Genomic DNA, 25,729 nt, shown 5'->3' with positions numbered 1-25,729 from the left:
CAAGCTGAGCCCTGTCAATAGTGAAGATAATTTTTAAACTATGAATTTTATTGTACAAATCCTTTCATCATAGCATGTGAAAGTTAACTATATCAATATCAATAGAAGTAAACAGACATCATATCTTGGTTTTTGTAAGATAACTTTCAAGTTGAATGAAGAATAAGTAGTCCTGAGAAGGTTAAAATTGATGGCAAATATTTGTTTCAGGTACTCCAAATAGTGAAAAATGGTTTCTGGGGGTTTGATAAGAGCCCAGAAAGCTTCCTCCAAAGAGTGAGCTGCATACTACCATGGGCAAAGAGTTCATTTGCAGATCACTACATGGAAAATGCTCGACGATTAACTGAACTTGGGGCCTACCAATTGGGGTTGGAAACAAATAGATAACTGTTTAGTTCCTATAAAGATATTGCACCTTCGAATTTATGGAAAGGTATTCGGTGCAAATGTAAATAAGCAGTATGGTATAAACTTATGTTCTTGTAAAAGACATGGCTTGAAATGCATGCCAACATGTTATGAATGCTATGGAGAATATTGTAATAATAAACAGATAAGTTGCGTTGTTTAGAATTCTGTTGGTCATTTATTCTTAATTTTATGTCTAAGTTGAAGGAACTGTCATATAAATGAGAAAAATAGTTAAAAACATTTTCACTATTTCCTGGTTGAAATATTAGCATTGTTTTTCCAATGCTGAAGTTTGGAAGTTTAACAATGAAACTTAGTTCCTTTTTTAGGCAAGTGAAGAAATTGGTGCTATTAAAAAGGAAGAAGATGGAATAGATATCCTGGAATCCAGAGAAGATCTATTCTAACTGAAAAAAAAACATTGATGAGTGAATAATCTATACTACATAATTTAGTAATCATAAAGCTCTTGTTACACTTACATATCAATTCTCCTTTACTTGGTCAATTTTAAGGAAACGTTCAAAACTGGGCAGTTCTAGTGTAAAATTTCTTATCCAAAGATGTATAAGCTTTAATAATTTGGGCATCTCAAACTTTTGACCTCTTGTCCATATACCCCCCCCCCCCCCCCGAAAAAAAAGTTTCCAGTTTCAAATCAATGAGGCTTTTTTCCTGAAGTTCCTGACACTATCCCTGACCTCTACAGTATACCAATTTTCAGCTTTATATTTATTTGTCCGGGTCAAGGGGTATTTTGGACTATTTCTGCTCTACAATTATAGAGACATTGTTATATGTACACTTAAATCTATGCATATTATGTTATATATCAATATAAAAATAAGATCTTTTTAATTAGAAAAAAACTCTGTTCCATTGTTAAACAAGAATGTCTAGATATTTCTCATAGCTCTCTCTCTCTCTCTCTCTCTCTCTCTCTCTCTCTCTCTCTCTCTCTCTCTCTCTCTCTCTCTTCTCTCTCTGTATATATATATATATATATATATATATATATATATATATATATATATATATATATATATATATGACCCAATCTGGGTCGTATTAAGGGGGGGGTTCACACTTCACATCTTGGGGGAAACAAAGATAGAGAAAATCCATTTCTTGTTAACACAATTAGAGGGGGAGGTCATGCACAAATAATAGCCGAGTTGATCGTTTTATACATGCTGTATTCTCTTAAGTTTACAAGGGCGCCCTTAATTATGATTACGTTACGTTACTAAGAAAAAGCCCTCAGAAAAATGGTACTCGGTTCGGCACACACATCTTGGCACCTGACACTCTCTATCGACCTCCAAACCAGACTGACTGTCCTATGGGGTTTTTACCCAAGCGCCCATACATGGCCTCACTATGCCTGATCAATGATTGGTTGTTTTGACCCGAAAGTCTCATAACAACCAATCGGAAGAGGTTTAGGTGACGCCAAGCCAATAACCGTCATTTTCATAGTGCCACAGCGTCCCCGTCTCTCTAACAAAGGGAAATCCGTTAACACTAAACCCACACTAAACCACGATCGGTTTATCACTCCCTTCCCAAATTTTGCGTCCCGTAAAATTCACACTTATCCGATTTTTTTTCTCAAAACAATTTTTCTCTCTCTTTTTTTATGAAACTTTTCTAATTTTTGTTTCCACTGAAACAAAAAAACTTTTGTTTCTCTTTACATTGCCGCTGAGTACCATCCTCTTCGGGTGCCTGCAGAAATTAAAATTAAAAATCAAAATCAGAGGGCCGGTTGGTGTGTTACAATTGCAAGTTACACAAAGATGAATGTCACACCCACAATAGGTCATACAGAAACACAAAATTCAGGTTTAATACATCATCACCGAAATTTGGAGCACAAAATCAGAAAAATAATAACGTTTTACCAACAGTTCCTTCAATGCAATAAAATTTTTATATGAACCGACAAATCATTACATACACAAAATAAAGAAAAATAATAAAAATTAAGAGAAACCAAAACGAATAACTTACAATCCCAGCACTCTTTGACACATTTACCATTATAAGAAAACCATTTCTAACACATCCTTGACACTGCACAAGGAGCAAATTCAAACAGTGAATAATAATAAAAAAAATAAATACTTATCAATAACCGAGCAATATTATTTCTCCTGAAAAACAAAAACATAAGTAATGATGTTCAATTTTCAACCCATGATTAGCAATTACCTGTAACAGCACCGAAAACCTCCACAGACAAATGAAAATTTTTCAAATACAGTACAACAAAATGGAAAAACATACATAAAAGCATTGGTAATAGCAAAATAAGTATCAACATAGGGTAACGAAATTTGAATTAATTCCAACATACACATATATGCAACAGAAATTTCTCAGTATGATGAATGACATACTCGTGATATGCTTAGAACAAAACCCCCCCAAAAAACGAAACAAAATTTAATCCATCTTTTCACAAAACACTCGGAATGAACATACGTAAAAGAAACCTGATTTTTATGACCTCAATCACCTCGTGGTAGACATTATCTCAAGGCCCATGTCCTCTCGCACTCTCTCGTGCCCGAAGGACGGCACGGACACATGCTCGGGCCTCCTCCTCACTTTCCTCCCGCAGGTAGCCCGCGGTAAGGGGGTACCTACTCACTTAACTACTTGCTACTTGGGGGGAGTAGACCTAGGACGTCAATACGCCCTTCATTAAACTTAAAAGGTGTTACCGACCATGTTCTGGCCCTTGGTATCACATGAATGTGGTTACTCAATGAGTTACACACATGGCACTTATTGATAAACTAATTCTTAAAAGATACTGACACTCTTGCCATCCTTAGGGAACTTTCTATACCTACATGCCACGCATAAGGTCTTACATCAATTACACAGATGACTTTCTCTACCAAAGGGGAAGGAAGAACAACGCTAGATCGGATTTCGTCTTCAATGAAGAACACATCCCTTCGCACACGCAAGAAATCCGGGAACTTGTTACTCCTCCTCAGCCACACACTCATTCACGGGGCATGTACGCTGGGCTCCCCCATGGAAAACCCATTACTAGCACTCACTGTGATTCTCGCTCCCTCTCTCTCTCTCCGGAGTCGTCCAGATCTTCCGTATTCTATGCGCTCCATCCACAGATCTACTTGAGCCTACTTCTTTCGTTCTTGTTCCTTCTGCTTCACGTTGAGTTATTACATCTGTTCTTCGTCGTAGGGTCACTGAGCCCGTGTGTGGGCTCTGGCCGTGTTCCGCACCATACACTCCTATGTTTTGCTGGCATCCGTAACGAGCGGTTCTTCAAACTCGTTACACACACTCCGACTTCCATGATCGGGAGCGGTGGTGAGGGGTTGCTGCTCCACCCCTCCTATCTCTTTATGCACTCCCTGGGAAGACGCACTACCACTCGCTGGCCGGTGGGCATCCCCTACTGCTCAGTGGGGGAGCGTCTGGCTCCCCTCCCCCACACTCTGGGGCAAAGATGGCTGGCTGACTCCTTGGCACTCCCGTCCCCAGTCCTTGCGGTCTGACGGACGGCCCGAGGGACCGTTGGTCCCCTTCCCGCGTTGTCTTCCCCTTCCTGCGTCGTCTTCCCCTCCCTCTCGTTGGTACAGGGGAAACAGGATTTCTTCTGCCGACGCCGTTTTCTTTTTAAAAAGCTTTCACATGGTGGTTTGTGGCCTGACATCCATATCACTACCGCTGGTCGTCGTAGGGCCATAAAGGCCGTAGGTGGCCATCTGTTAGTACAACCCCACAGTTCCAACAACCGCCAGTAGCCACATCCTACCTCTCTGACCTCTGCCTCTTCGAGGTTCTCTTCTAAAAACTCCCCATCCTTGGTAGGTTGTCGATGCCGGTTGGGTGCCGGGCTGCCTCGATGGTTGTGTATCTGCTATCATGTGCGTTGAGAAACCGTTCACCGAGTACCGGGCATACACAAGCTACACTTCATTTCACCCCTCTCTCTCTCCGTCACCTCCACTCGACGTCGAACTTCTCGTGTTAACCATTGTCACTATTATCTTTTGTTTCCACTTTTTTCAAAAATCTCACGTCGGCTAAAATCACTTAGCACAGACGTTAACCTGTTAATACCCCCACACACCTGACACCATTTAATATGACCCAATCTGGGTCGTACTAAGGGGGGGGGATTCACACTTCACATCTTAGGGGAAACAAAGATAGAGAAAATCCATTTCTTGTTAACACAATTAGAGGGGGAGGTCATGCACAAATAATAGCCGAGTTGATCGTTTTATACATGCTGTATTCTCTTAAGTTTACAAGGGCGCCCTTAATTATGATTACGTTACGTTACTAAGAAAAAGCCCTCAGAAAAATGGTACTCGGTTCGGCACACACATCTTGGCACCTGACACTCTCTATCAACCTCCAAACCAGACTGACTGTCCTATGGGGTTTTTACCCAAGCGCCCATACATGGCCTCACTATGCCTGATCAATGATTGGTTGTTTTGACCCGAAAGTCTCATAACAACCAATCGGAAGAGGTTTAGGTGACGCCAAGCCAATAACCGTCATTTTCATAGTGCCACAGCGTCCCCGTCTCTCTAACAAAGGGAAATCCGTTAACACTAAACCCACACTAAACCACGATCGGTTTATATATATATATATATATATATATATATATATATATATATATATATATATATAGATTTAATATTCGTATATGTATAAATTTGAATACACACACAAATATATATATATATATATATATATATATATATATATATATATATATATATATGTGTGTGTGTGTGTGTGTGCATTTGAATTTATACTTATACAAATATTAAATCTATATATATATATATACACATACATACATACATTTATATATATATATATATATATATATATAATATATATATATATATATATGTATATCTATAAATGTAAATATATATATATATATGTACACATACATATATATATATATATATATATATATATATATATATATATACATATATATATATATGTATATATATATATATATATATATATATATATATATATATATGTGTGTGTGTATATATGTAAATATACATATATAAATATATATGAATATATATATATATATATATATATATATATATATATATAATGGGCAACTTTAATATTTCTATCTTACTATTGGCTTCCTGAGATACACTCCTGAAATATTTGTATACATACATTTTATGGTGACCATTATTCTCATCATGGGAACCATAATATATTTCACAAATATATAATAAAAACGACTCTCATGTTAAAGATTTGGAGGATATTTCTCCTGCAGCTCTGAGAATTTGATTCCTTTAGTCGTATTTTGTAAGAATATTGTAAAACATTTACGAAATTTTATTCGTTTATGCTAGCTCCCCTTTCACACGTCTTGAATTCCTTCCTCTGTCATCGTGGCATTTTATTTTCACCACTAATACAGCTGTATCCGCTAACCGTATTACAGTACAACATCAAATGTAATATTCTATCTTTAAAAATAAAAAAAATAAATCTGCAGCAAAGGCTTCGAAATTTAAAAAAATAGTTTGTCATGGTTGATTGATTAAAAAAAGACATTTATTCTCCGTAGACTTTCTCTCGAACGCCAAACTATTTCTGTGTCGCTTGAATATTAGTTTCTGAATTGAAGAGCGTCGTAAGACTTAACTTGAATTTGGCTATTCGGGATCTTTCATCAATTGGGGAAATAATCTACAATTATTTTTTCGGCAGTTTTCGATGTTCCTGAATTTATGAAGTTGCAACTACTGGTGAGTGGCTTGAATTTCTTTTGGATAGCAGGCCGACAATTTACTAATGTTGATAACTGGTATGTTGGGAGAAATTTTGGGGATAGTTTTGATTTACTGTAAAGGAAATATGAGTGTGTGAATGACGTAGTGTTTGTAGGGGGTTTGATGTACTGCTGATAACCCTTCCATCTTCGTAGCTGTCGGAAACGACCGATGATGTGGAACTTTAACTGCAAAGGGGACTTATCCATGAGTCAGCTTCTGAATTGTTGTTTTCACTAGACACACCCTTGAGAGTGGAAAATGCTTCATGATAAGATTTTATATTTACTGTATATATATATATATATATATATATATATATATATATATATATATATATATATATATATATATATGCGTGTGTGTGTGTGTGTCTTACTGTAATCGAACAGTTTAACACGTTTCTTCAAAAAGGCTCATTAAAGAAACAGGAAATATGAATAAAGCCTTATATTTCGACCAATACACATTGGCCCTCTTCAAGGTGTAAAGTGAAATTGAAGTATCGAGTGGACAGTGACAGTTTATATAAGAATATATATATATATATATATATATATATATATATATATATATATATATGTATATATATATATATATATATATATATATATATATATATATGTATATATATATATATATATATATATATATATATATATATATATATATATATATATATGTGTCTGATGTATGTTTGTCTGCCCTATTTTACACACGTATAAGAATATGCAAGTTCATGAATTATATAGAAAAATACGCATGGATGTAAGCCCTATGTCTGTTCAAAGAGTCTCATTTCAGCGAGAGCTTGTTGCTGTTAAAGATGACCAGTTAGTTCTCTCTCTCTCTCTCTCTCTCTCTCTCTCTCTCTCTCTCTCTCTCTCATGCAGTTTCCTGTTTCCTTTACCTTCCCGTTGAACATGCACTCAAATTGATTGACTCATGTTTTGTGGGCGTGGCTCTACTTACCTTTGACGTTACTGCCAGGCGCACAATAATTTGCTTTCAATTTAAATACAATAAAAGTAATATAAAAATCTGATGATTCATGGCAATATGGAGAAGCAATTGATTTTCTCCTTGTTGTCGTTATCTTCCTTAAGCCAAAATACGAATAATACGACGTCTCTAATCCTTTCAGAGATCGCATATTCTTTTTCAAACTGCCTATCGATTGATGAGCAAATTTTGAGGAAGGTTTGGTGTGGAATTTGCCGGACCAATGCACACTCTTTCCTACGCTGTAATAATTTTGAAGAAGACGAGAGGAAAATATTGTAGTTGAACTTTTTTCGACAATGTAAACTATTTGTAAAGTCATCCGTCTATGGCATGTCAAATTAGCTTCCATGATTAAGATATTAATATAATTTTCTTTTCTCCAATACCGGCGTCTGTCGACTGAATGAGCACTCTTTCAGCCTCAGGGCGGGAAAGTGCATAGCCCACTTTTTAACTGTCATCAGAACCCCCCCAAACAACCCCCCCCCCCATAAATCCGTGAAATGATTGTGTAAACGTTCTCATCTTTTATTGATTTGCACTATAATGAAAGGTAGACTTCGCTGAAATTTAAGAGTACAGGAGTTAGCCGCCAGATGAAACAAACAAAAAATTCTTGTCCGGAATCATTACCAAAAAGGTACAGTATTTGTCTCGCAGCGTCAATGAAAACTTACTTTATGCAGCCAGTTGAAGGAACAACTCAACACTTCCTGTGGCTTGAGTTACCATATCATTATTACCATGAGTTGCACAGACAATAGGCTCATAGTTTGGTAAGTCAGCAGTGATGAGATTTGTTCTAGAAATCATTTAAATTGATATATTTCATTTTAGAAACTGGCATCTCAAGAATATGGGCGGGGCTTTAACCATGACCGAGTGGGCGGCGCTAATGTCGGTGACCGAGGTGCAGGCGGCAACTTCAACTTAAAGCGGCATCAGTCGTAGTGTTATACTCGTGGAAAAAACGACCCTGTGTTTCCTCCTAACGCTCTTCTAAACAAGGTAAATTCACTTAATTTCATTATTGATTTTGTTAACTAATTAAAGCTGAAGGCAGAATGGAAGTGATAGCGTAAAGCGATTTTATTGCCATCAATTTTACACGTATATGATGTGTCAAATTCCCTGGGATATACTGTACATGGCTACCGGCATCTTTCCCTGTTTTCCGTTTTGACTTGGTGTTTGCAACTGAAAATTCTTGATGATAAAAAAAGCTGTAATCGTTTTCTGAATATCTCACTGTATGCATGAAAGTCTTATAACCTCTGGATCTGTATGCCAAGTAACGAAATATAGAAATATCGTTGCAAGCACCATGATTCTCAAAGCCCAGCTTACGCTTTTTAGTTAAAAATATAGCTAATGCCAGTTAGTGACTGGGATTAACTTGTTAGTCTCTTAACTTTAAGTTGTGTAAGGTAATATTTTAAAACTACTAGTAAAAAAAATATTTTGACACGAATGCGTTTTTTTTTTCTTTTGTCAAAGTCTAGGATTGAAAGATTAATATAAACTAACCAGAAAACTAGTGTTCCATATTAACTTGACTGCCGATACCAGTATTGCTTGATTTTAAAGTTGCTGTATTTCAAATTTACTGTAAAAGAATTTTCTTTGTCACCTGTGGCTTCGTAAATCTAAAGCTCGGTCTCTTGTAGCACCTGTAGCCTAACAGGTAGGCTGCATTTGATAGATTTGTCTTGCAGCTTGCACGAACTTCATATTGCCGGCATGTGTTACTATTATGCGAAAGCTTCCCTTTACTCCTGCAACATTTGGTATCGACATTTTATGCATAAGCCTTGTATCTGAATATTGGCCATCTCTGAGTGATTCAAATCTGACGACGGTTGTGAGACCCTTTGATATTTTTAAGCACCTCAAAATATGTTTCCGTTGACTTTCAAAAACATCACCCAAGACCAGCAGGGCGTACCTCAGGGGAGGGTTCCTCCTGACAATGTTTTTTTTTTTGGGGGGGGGGGAATACTATTACTAATTACGTGGTAACAAACTTTATTTCGCCGTCTTATTTATAATGAAATTTCTTGACATTTTGTAATATTGGAAATACTTCAGCATGACCGTAGTTTGAAAATTACAGTTTGCAGTTTTCACGAATAACTTTTTTTTTCCAACTAATTGAATGATTTACTGTAGGTGGTGTGTAATCAAATGTCTACCCCCAACGCATTTGTTACATTTTAGTCCCATACATATTGTGTGTGTATATATATATATATGCATGCTACTCTTAATTGACCATCTCTACTTTTGAGGATACATTTCTTTAGGTCTTCTGTAAGGTTCATATTGTATTCTTTATTGCTTCCGACGTAAAGTCACACATAATATGATTATACCAATGATAGGTAAATGTGATTTTATTATTGTTCCTTTTGGCTGTTTTTTCATTAAACGATGTAACTTCTGAAAATTATTTGGTGTCAATTCTCACGCAACATAATCTACATTACTTACGACGCTATTATTACCTAATTTAGTATACAAAGCTGATAATGTCAACGCTCAACTAATACATCTTACTCTTCTACCAGAAGTTGGATTTGTTAATAGATTTCAATCAACTGTTTTCAATATTCGTCACGTGATGTCTTTTAAAAGATTCAATGTGTCTTCCCGGTATGCAATGTGCTGTTAGAAATATCTGAAAGTTTATACACCCAGAGACACTCAGCACATCGTTTTCCCTGCAGAGCGGTTTTTAACTATGGAAGTTGATCTGTAGTAGGCTATGTTCACGGCCAGATGGTATCCTATAATAAGGGGTGGATCCAAGGTCTATAGAATACATGTATTCTATAGACCTTGGGTGGATCTACAAACTGAATGGTGCAAGTTTTTCCCCTTTCTATGAGTCAGGGGTGAGTGTCCGAAAGACACACAGGATACGTGATTTCGTCTGCGGTGTAGAATCTCATAACGGTTACGTAGCCACGAAGTCGGCCCTTATGTCGACTGTGCTGCAGTTATCCAGGCTTTTTTAAAGCCTCGTTTTTCCCCTGGTGCCTATAAAGAAGCCACATCCGTCCAGTTGCTGTTGTCACCAGCTGCTAGTGGCGTGCTTTTCTTCGTCGTAATAAATATTTAGTTCCTAGTTAATTTTCTTTATCTTTCTAAAAAATAAGAATGAACTTCAAAACCGAAAACTCCTTTTCAGATGCATTCCTTTCCCCAGATAATAGCTTCCTGGAAACTCAACACTTAAATAATTGAGGCTCTTTAACGTTTTGCAACCTTGGCAAGATACCTATTCTAGTTGTGTTACATTTGATAGTAGAGACGCGAGATAGATTGAGCCGGAAACCGAGTCACCGAAATTGGACACCTTATTATAATTCAAGCACATTAAACTTGGCACGCCGAAACAATATCCCTATTATTATTTTTTCTTTTTTTTTGGCTAATGATCCCTGTTAATTAGAGGAACTACGCGTTACGAAGATACAGTAGTTCTTTTGAATGTCGTTGATTATGAGAAATGTTATACGACATTATGGGCAATTTGTGGCGCCTTGGCTAGCATTAAAAGAAAAAAAATGCTTCAAGTGTTGCTTTTGATGTGGGTTAATAATTTCATTAATGCTTAGCTAACTTATTCAAATGATAGTGATGTTATCCAAGTCTTGATGGGAGAATACGAGTCCATGAGAGCGCGTTTTTTAAGAACAACTGTTATGTAAATGTTTTATGCATAAGGTTCTATAAATTTCAACTTGGAGAAGGGGAGACCAGTTTTCCATTTTGCTAAATGACACAGTTCTATGAAATTTATAAATTGGGATTACCTTGTGTTTTAAGTTGTGTAAACTCATTTGCAACGTTAGTTTCCCTACTACTTTCTAAGGGGAAATATGATCAGCCCCTTTCTGGAGGCGTATCTTGCTGGAAGAGACATTAGAATGCACAAAAAGCTGAAACTTGTCAGTCAACCAGCCCTATTATTTGTTAGAAATGGGAATGAGATTTCATGCTTCGTGGTCAGAACTTTGTACTTGGAAGCATTCACGTTTTATCGGCGAAGTTCTTTATTTTAAAATAAGATTGCGAATAGTATATTACCCTCCGACTGGCCGCAGTGATAAAAATGCATCTACCCGTGATATGCAATTACACCTCTGTCGAATGCAGCTAGTTGCAGTCTGTTGTAAGGTGGATGGAAGATTAGCAGGGTATGCCCTGTAACATAACAGAAAACTTTGGAGTGTTTACAATGATGATCTCCAATACTCTTTCAAAAGGTCATTTGATGAAACTTTTGCCTGCAAAATTTCCAAAGGTCATTTGATGAAACTTTTGCCTGCAAAATTTCCAAAGGTCATTTGATGAAACTTTTGCCTGCAAAATTTCCAAAGGTCATTTGATGAAACTTTTGCCTGCAAAATTTCAAAAGGTCATTTGATGAAACTTTTGCCTGCAAAATTCTAATATTCTTTCATGAAACTCCAAGGGAGCAACGCCTGTAATTTGGTTATCAGTCTCTTGTGAATGTTGTGTTAAATGTGGCTTTGCGCAGATGGCATTAATTAAACGGCTCTTCATAACCACTGGCAGTATTCTATTGCCCGCATGTCCATTTATCCACTTCTCAATCGATCCTTATGTTAGTCATAGCGTTCTCAGTTACAGGAAATACCAGCCATGTTGTGCACCAAGCCATTTCCTCTCTCTCTCTCTCTCTCTCCTCTCTCTCTCTCTTCTCTCTCTCTCTCTCTCTCTCTCTCTCTCTCTCTCTCTCTCGCAGTGCCTTTAGCCTGTTAAAATGATGCACTATTTTTTTTATCTATTGCACACGTAGTGTGCTCTCGTTTGATTATGATAACAAAGCAAGAGTTTTTTTGAACTTCAATAATTTTTCCCTTGTGCATTATGTCTCCAGACAAAGCAGACCACATCCCGATTGACTAGCCAATTAAGGATGATGGGAACCTCTCTCTCTCTCTCTCTCTCTCTCTCTCTCTCTCTCTCTCTCTCTCTCAACATTAATATATATCATGAATTATAAAACGTACTGCTCGAGTGGTTGTTCAGTCCCCCTACACAAGTGATTTGCTGACTAATACATTTTTCCTACATTAGTGTGTACGGTCCCTGCATTTGGCGAAAGAACCCTCTTATCAGTTTCGGGTGAATATGCGCCACACTGCCTCATCCCCCTGGAACATGCGTTCGACACCTGTTAAAACATCAATATCATTTCGACTGGCAGTTAATCTTGTCGGCTTGCCTTCCTCCCACCTATCCCCATCCTTCCAACATCTCGGCAGTCAAAGCAACGCCTGCGTCTCCCTGAAGAGAGAGAGAGAGAGAGAGAGAGATCATTGGGGTAGATTTTTCTCTTTATTTACTCTTACAGTTGGTTTCTGTCCTTTACCTAATGTTCTAGAGTTATCTCGGAGTCAGTCCATTATTCTTCTAAGAATCAGTCTCCTTAATGCGATTTCCATTTTTGGTATTTGCTCCTTCCAAAGGATCCACTTGGACAAAATCCTTAGGTTAAGGAGATGCATAAATACTATTATAAGAAGCCTGTATCTTGTGCATTAGTCTGATGTGCATATAGTATTTAACGCCAGTTATTCTGACTCCGTTCATAACGTGACTTAATCGAATGTTTAGCATCAAAAGACACAGTATGTTGATGATGTAGTGTACAGTAGTGACTTCTCGGATGTCCACATCCTCTCCTCTTACTGGTGTTCATGTAGAAAATTTCATGCTTCCATTTATCGCATCCGTACATGTTTCGTTCTCATGGTATCTTCTACTTCACTATACTGTAATCTCTCTCTCTCTCTCTCTCTCTCTCTCTCTCTCTCTCTCTCTCTCTCTCTTCTTCTTCTTCTTCTTCTATACCCCCCCCCTCTCCTCTGGCGTTTGCGTTTGCCGCCTCTGACTCAAACTGTTCTCTCCCTCACAGTTCTTCATCCTCGACCGTGTAGCCATATTTTTACTTCTGATCTGATGTTCCGTCGTCTCCACTGATGCTTGCTGCTTATTCACCAAGGTCTAAACATATATTTTCTTATAATTCGCTTTATTCCTAATCTTTCTTTCATATCTTAATAGTTAACGGTTGCTTAATGTCTCTCTGGAACGATATTCACCCATCCTCATTACTAAGCTATATGCAGACCATTCCTTTACAAAAATAACAGGTTTTGTAGCCATTTAGCCATATTTATCCTGGGAATTAAGTGGACGAATAAGGTTATTGACTTTATTGAGCACCGAATTGTCATTTGCACCTTTATGTACTGTATTTCAAATCTTAAATCCTAGTCAATGGAGCACATTTCTTGATTACTTTACCTTCGCCAAGGTAGTTACATTTCCTTAATATTAATGCCACAATTTGTATATGCAAGAACTCACTCTCTCTCTCTCTCTCTCTCTCCTCTCTCTCTCTCTCTCTCTCTCACTCTCTCTCTCTCAAAAATAAATATTTTCATTATTGCCACTAACTTGTTTCGTTATCTTGAGAGATATCACAGAGCCATCGTCACGTTTCCTGATAACACAGTACAATTGGTACGTGATAACATCCAGTCATGATTCAATAGTGGTCGTCTTGTATTTTGATTATAGTCATGTAAATACAGCGTGAATAAGACATCAGTAGAGCATATCCCTTTAAGGCAAATCATAGTTCGATTGAACAGTAATCATGATTTGTTTCTACATGTTGAATATATTACTATAGAATTTACAAAGGAGATACACTTAAAAATATATCATATGGTTCATTTGTACAAATAGTTCAATCGCTAAAATCTGAGGAATAAATAATATCTAAAGTTGGGAAATGGAGTTGAGGTAATTAGATGATGTTCAATCTAACTTCCCATAATTCAACTTAACCTACCCAAGGGTGCCTTGCCACTTGCGCCCACTCCCTTAACATTTTCTAAACACTATGTTAGTTGTATTTAAAGACACGCAAGTTGATCTAGCGAAATTTATAGCACTGCACACCCACGTGGTTGTCCGAGGGAGCTGTGTATTAACAGTCTACCTTTTCAGGATGGTCATCCATCTAATCACTGACCAGACCCGACGTTCGTTGATCGAAAGACCAGCGGTACGCAAAGTTTTATTTCCCTTGCTAACGAATGTGCCATACCTCACCCAGATCAGCATTTGGATCGTTAATGTAATCCCACATTTGCGTAAATTTGGTTACGGAAATGGCTTTTGGCGAGTTTTGGCAATCTCTCTCTCTCTCTCTCTCTCTCTCTCTCTCTCTCTCTCTCTCTCTCAGGGGTTAGGTAGTTGGTAAGAAGACCACGTGGATTATAGGAAATCCAGAGCCCGAGATGGTGATTGCCACTTGGCCCTCTCTCCTCCGTGGTGCCTCCCCCCCCCCCCCGCTTCTCTTTTCTTTGTTCTCACTAAGAGAGGAAACCTACCCATGTAAAGTTAGTTTTCCGAGTCTCATTTGCCATATTTTTCTTTATGTGCATCATGAACGTAAACAGTATATGTAATCTCAGAAATGAACATACATGCATGTACTTTGGATGCAAGCAAAGCACTGGGTGCATGCATCACAGGCTTGCACAGACAGTAATTGTGTAAGATTGGCTGCAATTACTGTATTATAAGGCCAGGCGGTCCAGCATGCCTTCATCTCATTTTTAAAAGGTCAAGACTAGCTTGGCAGTGAGCTGCCCTCCTGTTATGGCTGTTGATGTTGTTCTTGCCGTCCCTTTTCCTGGTTGTTTGGTTCCAATCTCTGCTCTGTAGCTAAAGGCACTGAATAATGGTGGTCTTTGTTTCATGAAAAGTCATCCCACCCGCGGTGACCTCTATTTGATAATTTAACTCTGGTATTTATGGCTCAAGGGGGAGACACATCTCACATCAAAATGTTGTCGCGTCTGTGTTTTGAAGTGGCATGGCCTCTTTGGAAAAGAATTTCAAGGTTGCATAAACAAACAGTCAGTCCTTTTTATATTTTAGTGGCGAAAGGTCACAGATGGATCTCAAAAGCTTAGCGACTCTGGTATTTATTTTATTTGTCTTAAATAAGCGTTAATTTACACCAAGACTAATGAGAATAAATTGTCACCTAACTTATCAGTCATCGAGAAAAAAGTAAAAATAGAAACGTTGGAGTAGCGATGAATTTAGTTTCATATTTTAAACTATCATTAGTTGTTTTCTGTGTTACGATAATTACGTTTTATTATAAGAAAGAAATACTTTTGACAATCTCTCTCTCTCTCTCTCTCTCTCTCTCTCTCTCTCTCTCTCTCTCTCTCTCTCTATATATATATATCGATAATTTTGCAAATTTATACGTGTTTTTCTTATATATTCAAATAAGCTATATATCCTAATATCTTGAGTCTCTCTACCTCGGGATTAGAGACCCAGGGGGAATCAACTCGAGGATAACAGCTTCTAGTCGGCCAGGGAATCGAACCTGGGCACAAGAAACTGAGGTTCCACTGGCTTAACTGAGTTGTTACGTCAATGGAACCTGTTTCTTTGGCCCGGGTTCGATTCCTTGGTTGACCAGAAGATATCCAGATATTAGGCGGTATATAATATATGGCTTTTACACACACACACACACACACACATATATATATATATATATATATATATATATATATATCACTAGCTGTTTTGCACTGCGTTCTTAATGTGTTTTCTAAAAGGAAAATAAATATTCTGTTGTGTACCAAATAGGACAGTTTGAAAAAGAAAAGAAAAACATTACTAGAATTAATGATGTTTATAAATTCTTAGGTGAATATACGCTGGAAGTAGACGTTTCTGGAAAGAAAGCGTATATTAGATCAGTCCATGGGAAAGCTTGGTTCTAGAGAGAGAGAGAGAGAGAGAGAGAGAGAGAGAATATCGACTGAATAACGAGGATTTGGGATATGTGAGTGTGTATGTATGTGAGAATTTTGCATTTTTTAGCTTCCTCCCCCAAACTGTGAGGCGAGTGTTCACCTTTAACGCCGCAAGCTTTCAGACGAGGCGGGTTGTGTGGTGGAGGCGTGTGTCCGGGGGGGGGGGGGGGGACTTCACGCTATTTCTCTGTCGGCGCTGTACCACTTTCTTCTCTTATCAAGTGATGTCCGCCTGAAAGCTTTCTCGAAAGGAATGGAAAGACACCTTTTAGGCTTTGCCATCACTGTCCCTTTGAAGAATAGGAAAAGTACAGCTGTGGCCGATGATCACTGCATGCCTTTGACTACTCTCTGTAAAAGTTGCAAATAGGCCTATACTCTTTCATGCAAATGGTTATGGCATTATGGACCCTGCCCGTCAATTTGTGCAAGTGCATTCTGACCGAGCCGCGATCGTGTCATGATAAGGGAGACGTAACTATTATCATTCTGAAACGGTGGCGTTGATGAGTCATGTCCGGCTTGTCTAGATGTTCATTGATTTGGCTGAACATTGTTGAATTTTCCTTGAGTGATGACCATAATCTCCCTTCATGAAAAATAGTCTTTCTTATTTCTGAAATTTACAGTGTCTTTCCTCACTTCAGCAAGGAATTGGGGTTGTAAGTTGTAAGGAATTTGTATGACTTCAAAATAAGGATGAATTTATGTTTGTGCATGAAACATGTGTGTTGATGTCAATCTTGTAAAAGGACGTTGAATTCTAGTAGCTTGACTAAGGTACGTATAGGATTAATAACCTACAGACTGAAAGTATGGAAGTCGAGTTAATTGACTCATACAGCCTCGGGAATAAGATGAATGACTATTTGTTCTCGGAAACGTAATTTCGGGAAAATGGTCATATAAACTTTCATTTCAGTAAATTTATTTAATATCTAAAGTAAGATATTTATTTACTACCATATAACAGATGCTCGTTGGTTTCTTTTCACTATCAGTGTCAGTACCACATTCATATTCAGCTACTGCATAGGGATGTAGGTCCGAAGCTCATCATCCTATGATAGTTGTTCGCTTACCAACTTTACAAAAAACTATTCAGTAAAACGTAGACTCACTCATTATACTTTTCAATTCCCTCGCAAATCCACTGTAGCAATATCAATATACGAAGTTATTTATCCGGAATAAAATGTTATTATCATATATAGTGAACAGGTTTTGAAGCTTTTTTTTCATCTCTCCAGGACCCAACCACCATTAGAATGCAGATTTCGCCATAATTTCAAGTACCATAGCATAATGAACGCTACTCGTCTCAAATGACAGCCAACCCTTCTCTACAAGGGTATTACATAGTGCTAAAATCCAGAAATGTTTTTTTTCATATGTACATTTTTCTCTTATGATAGCTTATTCAGCTTCTAGTTGCTCTTGTCGGAAACTTGGCGCTATTCTTACTAACAATCCAGTCTTTTTCTGTTTCAATGAAATGTTTGTTACTGCTCCAAGAGTATTATGTTTTAAGCAATGCAAGATTATGTTTCCCAGCCAGAATTGAGGTTTCAAATATTACGCGAGTTGAAAAGAAGAATTTTGGGTCCCCCCCAAATCAGTCCCTTTATTTTTTTTTTTTCTTTAGGCTTTGTATCCTTGGCTGTTATCATTCCTCTCCACTTTTCCCCCTCCCCCCGACTCCTGTCACACATGGTTTTGTCCTTTCCCAAAGGGATTTGGAACTCCCCAGTGAACTTTTATCAATTTACAGAAAAATTCCCGACTAGAGTCAACGAAGTTAAATGGGTGTTCTCAACCCCCTAGTCCCAAGGCCCATTCCCCTTATCGGCTCCCCATCCCCTCTGCCTGCCTCCCCCTTTTATCTGGACAACCTCTTCCTCTCTTCGCCCCTCCATTTGACTTACAGTCAGTCCGCACACTTCAATTTCGTCCTTGGTTTGCTCAACCAAAACCAGTCTGTTGATAAGAATTGGTTTTTGTTTCTCGTGAAAATCAAACTTTACAGAAACATGTGATGGTTATTATTTCATAAGCTTTGTGAAGTTATGTTACAATTTTCTTGAATTTAGCCTTGAATAACTTTTATTTTTCAAATGAATTTTGAAAACATCTAAAGTTACAGATATGATGAACGAAGGAGATCTTAATAGGCCCCCTATGTCACTGAAGAACCTTTCCTTCAATAGAAGAAATGTGTCACTGTCTCATTTGCAGAAAGCGAGCAGCAGGAAATTAAAACAAAGTTAGGCGGCTAAAAAGCAAGGATCAGGTAGTCTGGGAGCTAAAGGATGAAAGTAACTGATACAGTAATGAGGTTGATATGTCCCAAAGATAGAATCCTTTCCTTGAGAAAACTTATGATAGGCTCTACCACACTGATCTAAATGAGTTCTGTGATATACATTATTTCATTCTAAGATTTAGATAGATTACAGACGGTGTTCTGCGTCCACTGTTAGGAAATGGTCTCTTTGGATATGTATTTACAACATCCTTGTCTAGCACATTTAAACGAAATGAGGAGAAAAACACAGAAGGTAGAGACTACTGAAGCCAGTCTCTAAAGGAACATAATTGTCAAATCAAACAGTACAAAGAAATTGCCATTTGGTTAATGAGTAGAAGCTTACTTAAATTTGAAATAGTGATGATCTGGCTGTTGTTACTATTTAAGGGTACTTGATATACAGTCATTTGTAAAGTTTTCATGATATCTAGGTACAATATGACTTTACTAACATATAGTCTGTGGTGAAGAATTAGTTTTTTAGTATTATTTAAATGAGAGAAAGAATTTGCCAGTATATGCATTAGCTTTACAACCGAGAGGTGTATCAAGATTTTGGCTTTGTAGACGTGGATGGGCGTTGGAAGGTATGGCACTAAGATGGGAGGGGGGCTGTTGTGAAATACAGGTAGTAATAAAAACAAGACCATTCGTAATAGCAATGGGAACTTCCGACGTGAATGGGTGTGTTTCTGTAACGGCTCTCCTTTATTCCTCCTTCCATCTCTCATCTTCCTTCCTGTCTCCACCCGTTCTCAGGTTTCCGTTGCTTCCTCCTGCCCCCCCCCCCCCCATTGTATCCTCTTTTGTCCCCTCTCGGCTTTAGTCGCTCGATTTTTTTTTTCCTGAAAGTTTCGGATTTTCTATCGTTCGGTCTTCTTGGAGATTAAGACTTAGTCTTTACAATTTTAGAAAATGAAAGTTTTTGGATTTAAACTATTTTATCTGATTTATAGGAAGGATCAATAACCTCTTCAGTGCCCCTGGCCTCCCGCTGAGAAAAGTACACACTTTTCATTATTACATTGAGAGTGCCTGGAATACATTTGGGTGGGGCCCAAAGTTTGAGGGATAATAATCTGATGATACACCTACTTATTCTTAAAAAAAAACTTATAATCTTTTTAATGTGATATAATTCAATTTCATTTTTTTTTATTATTATTTGAGTCGATTACTAATATGGAAAGATAAATAATAGTAGAAAATGAGATAGAATAAGGGAAAATTCTAGGTTGTATCTATCATGACCTTTGTAAGTAATGAGAAAATATTTGTCTGCCACACTTTTTTTCTTTCACGATCGACATATTTGCTGACGCCATGTATTCCTTTGTTGTGAAGGTGTGGTCCTTGCGAGAAAAGTAATAAAATCTTTGATCTTTGATTAGTTCGAGACCGCCTTATGTTAAAAATAGGAAAAAGAAAAATTGGAACAAACTGTTGTATAATGATTATAGAGACATCTTACGTTGAATAATACATTAACACAAAAAAAAAAAGACAACTTATTGATTTGCTAAAAACCTAACATTTTATCGGCTAGTGGCGCCAGACACAGAGACGATTTTCCCTGGGGAAGACCGCCGTCTGACTCAACTTTGCTGAAATACCACACCCCATTCTCCTAGGCAGGTGGGGTGGGGTTGATCTGCAACGGTCTCTCTGAGCGAAGGCTTTTCACTCTTCTAAACTCAGAAGTCCAATGAGTCAGAATGAATCGGTTTCCTCAAGAGAATGCCTGTAATAGCCACTACAGATCTGACAGATGTCAACAGGGCTGTCATCTTGCAAATGAGTGTGCCAAAAACACGTGGATTTCATGGGAAGACGGAAGGTCTCCTGACTTACAACAGGTGGAAAATGCAACGCAACTGGTGGTTTGCGGCAACAAACAGATTAGATGTGAAGCCCCACTCCACTGTACACAATAAGCATAAAAACCTTTCAGGTCACACGCAAAGGACGGTGCTCCATATGATTATAAAAATAGTTAGGATTACGATCAATTACAGTAACGTCAATTAAACCTTGTTTCGTACTCAATCTGATTATTTTATAGAGAATTATCTTGATAAAGTGCAGTATATTGATATCTATTCTAAGGCATCATTTGAGTAACTTAAGAAGAGGGTATTCGATGTATAACCAGTCGCTTTTATTTTTCATCTTGAATGTTTCAGGAGTATATTTGTCGTTACAAATTCATTTTAACTGAAGTGTTTAATATTTCAATACATATAATAAACCATCAACTAACTAACCACGCACACACACACGCATATATATATATATATATATATATAAATATATATAAATATATATATATATATATATATATATATATATATATATATATATATATATATATATATATATATATATATATACACACACCTCTGGTAGTCCAATGTTGGTTTCATGGAAATGCAACAATGTTACGGTATGTCACCAAAGAAGAGTCTACAGTGTAAGGGCGTTGTCAATTATAATGGCTGGGTGGGGTCCTTGTGCCAGGCCCCGCCCTTTCCGTTCATTTGTGATTAAAGTTGGCACTTTGGTCCTACTTTTGTCCAGTGTTTGCACGTGTCTTTATTTAACACTTCCACTCGATAACCTCTGTTTTACATATCTGCAACAGGTGCTGTACGTCCTTTGTTGCATGAATGTTGCTAGGTTGAGGCTGGTGCCAGGTGAATTATTACAGTGACGACGGCGAGTAACTATGCCGCGTGTGTATGTATGTGTGTGTGACAGTATGAGGGAGGGGGGGGGGGATGTTGGTGTTTCCATTTGGGCTCTAATATTCGGTACCGGGTTTGGGAAGTTGAATAATGAATACTCCGAGTGTCACGGAGATCTTGATATGCTGAGGTGAGCCCTTTGAAGGTGCCAAGTCATTTGAAAATCCCTAAATTATAATTTATATCCGTTGGTAGACAATAAAAATGTCAAATGAAGTTTGAAGATTAAAGTCTCTCTCTCTCTCTCTCTCTCTCTCTCTCTCTCATTGCTGAATGTCAGTGTAGATGCCTCCGTATTGATACACTCATTTTGGACATCAGTAGAAAGTAACACGAATTAGCCAACTGAATGTTTTTTCCTGGACGCGGGACCATTGTTGATCAACGGTGTTCGATTGTAGCTTTTCTTGAACAGTGAACACACAAGGTCTACATTTCTCATGGTGATAATCGTTGGTTATCTTTTTCTGAACGCCAATAACCCCATCATTGAACGGAGCCAATTTTGTTGAAGGTGATCTATTATTTTGAGCTTTGTGTGTATCTGAGCATAAATTTGAAAGCATATATAAACGTTGCAGCACCTGAATATGCTATAGTCTTCCTCTCTACATAAAACCATAGATCATGTGTAATAATTTTCATGTTTATTTACAGGTATGTATCGTTAGAATCTTAGTGCTCTCTCTCTCTCTCTCTCTCTCTCTCTCTCTCTCTCTCTCTCTCTTTTGAATAAGACATGTATTTTCCTTTACCTCCACTTCTTGGGTCTTTTTCCGTTTTCCGACTTCTTTTGTGCATAGCGAATCTGACCTAAGAAGCGTCCTTCCCTCATCCTCCATCCCACTATTCCTAGTACTTGAAGGTTTGGGAATATTACAGTCATTTTGTCCCAGTGTGTATCGTTATGCGAATCCCGATATCCAATTATTTCTTTGATCGGATTGTGATTTCAAGATACTCGTCATCATCGTATCCTGTCATAATACATAGACCCCACGACTATAATATATATATATATATATATATATATATATTATACATATACATATACAGAAATTAAACGTGAAAACGCCCAACAGAAAGGTAAATACAATATATAGGTTTGATACAACCAAACTTTTAGAAAATGAGCACAGATAAACCTTTGCAATTCACTTGAATGTAGGACTCGATTTGAAGTCTTAGAGACTTTAAGAGACGAAGAGCAGACAATTAATGAAGAATGGTGTGATATTAAGAACATGGTAGTGAAATCTTGGGACACGCAGTTACAAGGAGAAAGTAGTAGGTTGGCTAGGGCACCAGCTACCCGTTGAGGTACTACCACTAGAGAGTTATTGGGTCCTTTGACTGGCCAGACAGTACTACATTGGATCCTTCTCTTTGGTTACGGATCACTCTCCCTTTACCTACACATACACCGAATAGTCTGGCCTATTCTTTACATACTCTTCTCTGTCCTCATACCCCTGACCACACTGAGATTACCAAACAATTCTTCTTCGCTCCGGGGGGGGGGGGGTGCTAACTACTGCACTATAATTGTTCAGTGGCTACTTTCCTCTTGGAAAGGGTAGAAGAGACTTTTTAGCTATGGTAAGCAGCTCTTCTAGGAGAAGGGCACTCCAAAATCCAATCATTATTCTCTGGTTTGGATTGTGCCATAGCCTCTGTACCATGGTCTTTCACTGTCTTGGGGTAGAGTTCTCTTACTTGAGGGTACACTCGGGCATATTCTATCTTATTTCCCTTACTCATGTTTTTTTTATACGGTTTATAGTTTATCCATGAAATATTTATTTCAATGTTGTTACTGTTCTTAAAATATTCTATATTAATTGTTAATTGCTTTTCTTGTAGTTTCCTTATTTGCTTTCCTCACTGGGCTATTTTCCCTGTTGGGGCCATCGGGCTTATAGCATTCTGCCTTTCCAGCTAGGGTTGCTGTTACGCAAGTAATAATAATAATAATAATAATAATAATAATAATAATAATAATAATAATATCAAATGATACTTGGGATACTATAAAAAAGGAGACAAAAATAGAAATTGATTGTTGAAAGTTTTCGAGAAAGTAATGAAAGCCCCTGGATACGATGGAAGAACAGCCTAGATGTTACTGGCCGAAAATGAAGCGACTCCCATAGTACTTACAAGATTATTTTGTAGAATGGGGCATTAAGAGGCAAAATCTGATGAATGGGAGTTAGGAGTGTCGGTGAAAATTGCAAAAAAAAGGGGGGACCCGACTGATTGCAATATTTACAAAGGCATAACACTTACGTCAGTTGTTATGAAAATATATTGTATGCTTATTCTAAAGAGACTAGCGAGAATGATTGATGAAACGCTGAGATGAACAAGCAGTATTTAGAAAAGATAGAAGTATTGACCAAATTTTCATTTCAAGACATGTGGTACAGCAATGCGTAGAATATAGAAATCCACTTTTTATGGTATTTGTGGACTATGAAAAAGCCTTTGATAGCGTGCACCGGCAAATTTTATGGAGAGTCCTGCTTTGTTATGGGATATCTCTTATGTAAATTTGATCAAGTCTGTTCATGAGCATACTAAGTGCAAAGGTAATATTAATGGAGTCTTATCAAATAAATTTCCAGTTGATAGTGGAGTACTCCAAGGGAATGTATTGTCTATCCTCCTCATGGATTTTGTAATGCGTAGATCAGTAGGAGATGCTGGAGAAGGATTGTACTCGATTGGTGATAGGAATTTAGCAGACCTAGATTATGCTGATGATGCTATCCTTGTTAGCAGAACACCAAAGGATTTGCAATGCTTGCTTACCAGAAGGCATGAAATATCACACGAGGTTGGACTGAAGATAAATAGAAGAAAAAGGATTAATGAGGTAGAATCATTTAAGTATTTAGGAACTAAGATCTATAAAACAGGGTCTTTAGAATTAGAGTTTAGTGAAAGACTGGATAAAGCAAATCAGACAATGGCTATGTTAAGTAAAATTTGGAAATCAAATCGCCTGAAATTACATATAAAAATCAGACTAAATATCAGTTTAGTGAGATTGGAGTTATTCTATGGACACGAGTCCTGGTATGACAATGAAACAATCTCCAATAAATTCAGTAGATTAGAGAACAAAACCCTCGGAAGGATAATGGCATGGCAGGATTAGAAATGAAACTAAGAGAGATTACTTGAGTGCCATGTGTGGATAAGATCATGATGAGGGGTAGATGGAGATGGTTTGGGCAAGCTCTTCGAACTATCCAAGAGATATTAGCTCACCAAAAGTTCAGCTGGGCTCCACAAGGCACTAGAAGAGTTGGAAGACCCAGACCTACATGGTTGAAGATTATGAAGCACAAAATAGGAGATGATGAATGAAGTATTGCATTAAAAACTCTTTAAGATAGAGACGACTGGCGAAATCTAACCGAGGCCCTTTGCGTCAATAGGTGTAGGAGGAGATGATGATGATTATATATATATATATATATATATATATATATATATATATATATATATATATATGTATGTATATTATATATACACACACATAAACACATAACAAATACAGCCGTTTCTAGTCCACTATAGGACAAAGGCCAGTACATTTCCTTATTCATGACTGGGTTTTGGCCACATTCATCACCACCACGCTGGCCACTGTGGATTGGTGATGCTATAAGACTTCAGTCTGATCGCTCACAGCAAACCAACCTAGTACGGATGGCCCCAACCAGTATATCCCTCCTGATCATGGCGATACATAAACCCCTTCCACCGCGTTAAGGTATCCCCAATTAGAAAGGATATATATATATATATATATATATATATATATATATATATATATAAAGTGTTTGTGTGTGAGAGAGAGAGAGAGAGAGAGAGTATATGTGTGAGAGCGCGCATAATTTTATTATCATGATGTAGAATATAATGAAAATAGAATTTTGTGAGCTTTCATTGGCTCTTTCATTTGATGGAAGGAAGAATCATCGAATTAGTGTTTGAATGGATGTAACCACTGATTTCCCGAGTGAGATGATTCGAGAAGGCTGGTCGGTCTATTCACGAGAGGAATGCTATCAGGCAAAATAACAGACTGAATTAGAATTGTAATAATCTTGTTTTGAAATCGGTTTATTCTGATTCTCTCTACATTGGTTCCTTTGTTTAGTCCCAAATAAACGAGTGAGCTGGAGTTGCTAATCGGGTAGTGTGGATGCTGGGAAACTTTTGCAACTTCAAATAATTTCTTATTGTTGGATTTTTCCATTGTATGAAGCATATAAAATTGAGTTTTCTTTTTTGTAACAGCTTATTTTATTGAAGTTGTCATTGTATGCGAGTCGTAAATTCTGAAAGAAACAAGATTTTCGCGTTTTGTTGTCTGGCTGACATAACATCACCTTACCTCGGGACACTGATGTTAATGATATATACTTAGGCACACATTTGCGACCGAGGAATTCTTGTTAGATCATTATTCAGTTATATTTGAGTCTTTGCTAGATAAAATCCTTACATGAACAGTAA

General features: G+C 37.5%; 1 protein-coding gene across 1 annotated transcript in view; it reads left to right on the top strand.

Annotated features, from left to right (window-relative positions):
* Positions 1-8,095: 8,095 nt before the first annotated feature.
* Positions 8,096-25,729, top strand: part of LOC137641524 (neurofilament light polypeptide-like) — a 110,563-nt gene continuing 92,929 nt past the window's right edge. Inside the window, exon 1 of the mRNA XM_068374159.1 lies at positions 8,096-8,255. The gene's annotated coding sequence lies outside the window, so the exon portion shown is untranslated. The remainder of the gene's footprint in view (positions 8,256-25,729) is intronic.

This window comes from Palaemon carinicauda, chromosome 5 (assembly GCF_036898095.1).
Source record: "Palaemon carinicauda isolate YSFRI2023 chromosome 5, ASM3689809v2, whole genome shotgun sequence".
Classification (NCBI taxonomy): domain Eukaryota; kingdom Metazoa; phylum Arthropoda; class Malacostraca; order Decapoda; family Palaemonidae; genus Palaemon; species Palaemon carinicauda.
This window is presented reverse-complemented; position numbering and strand designations above follow the sequence as displayed.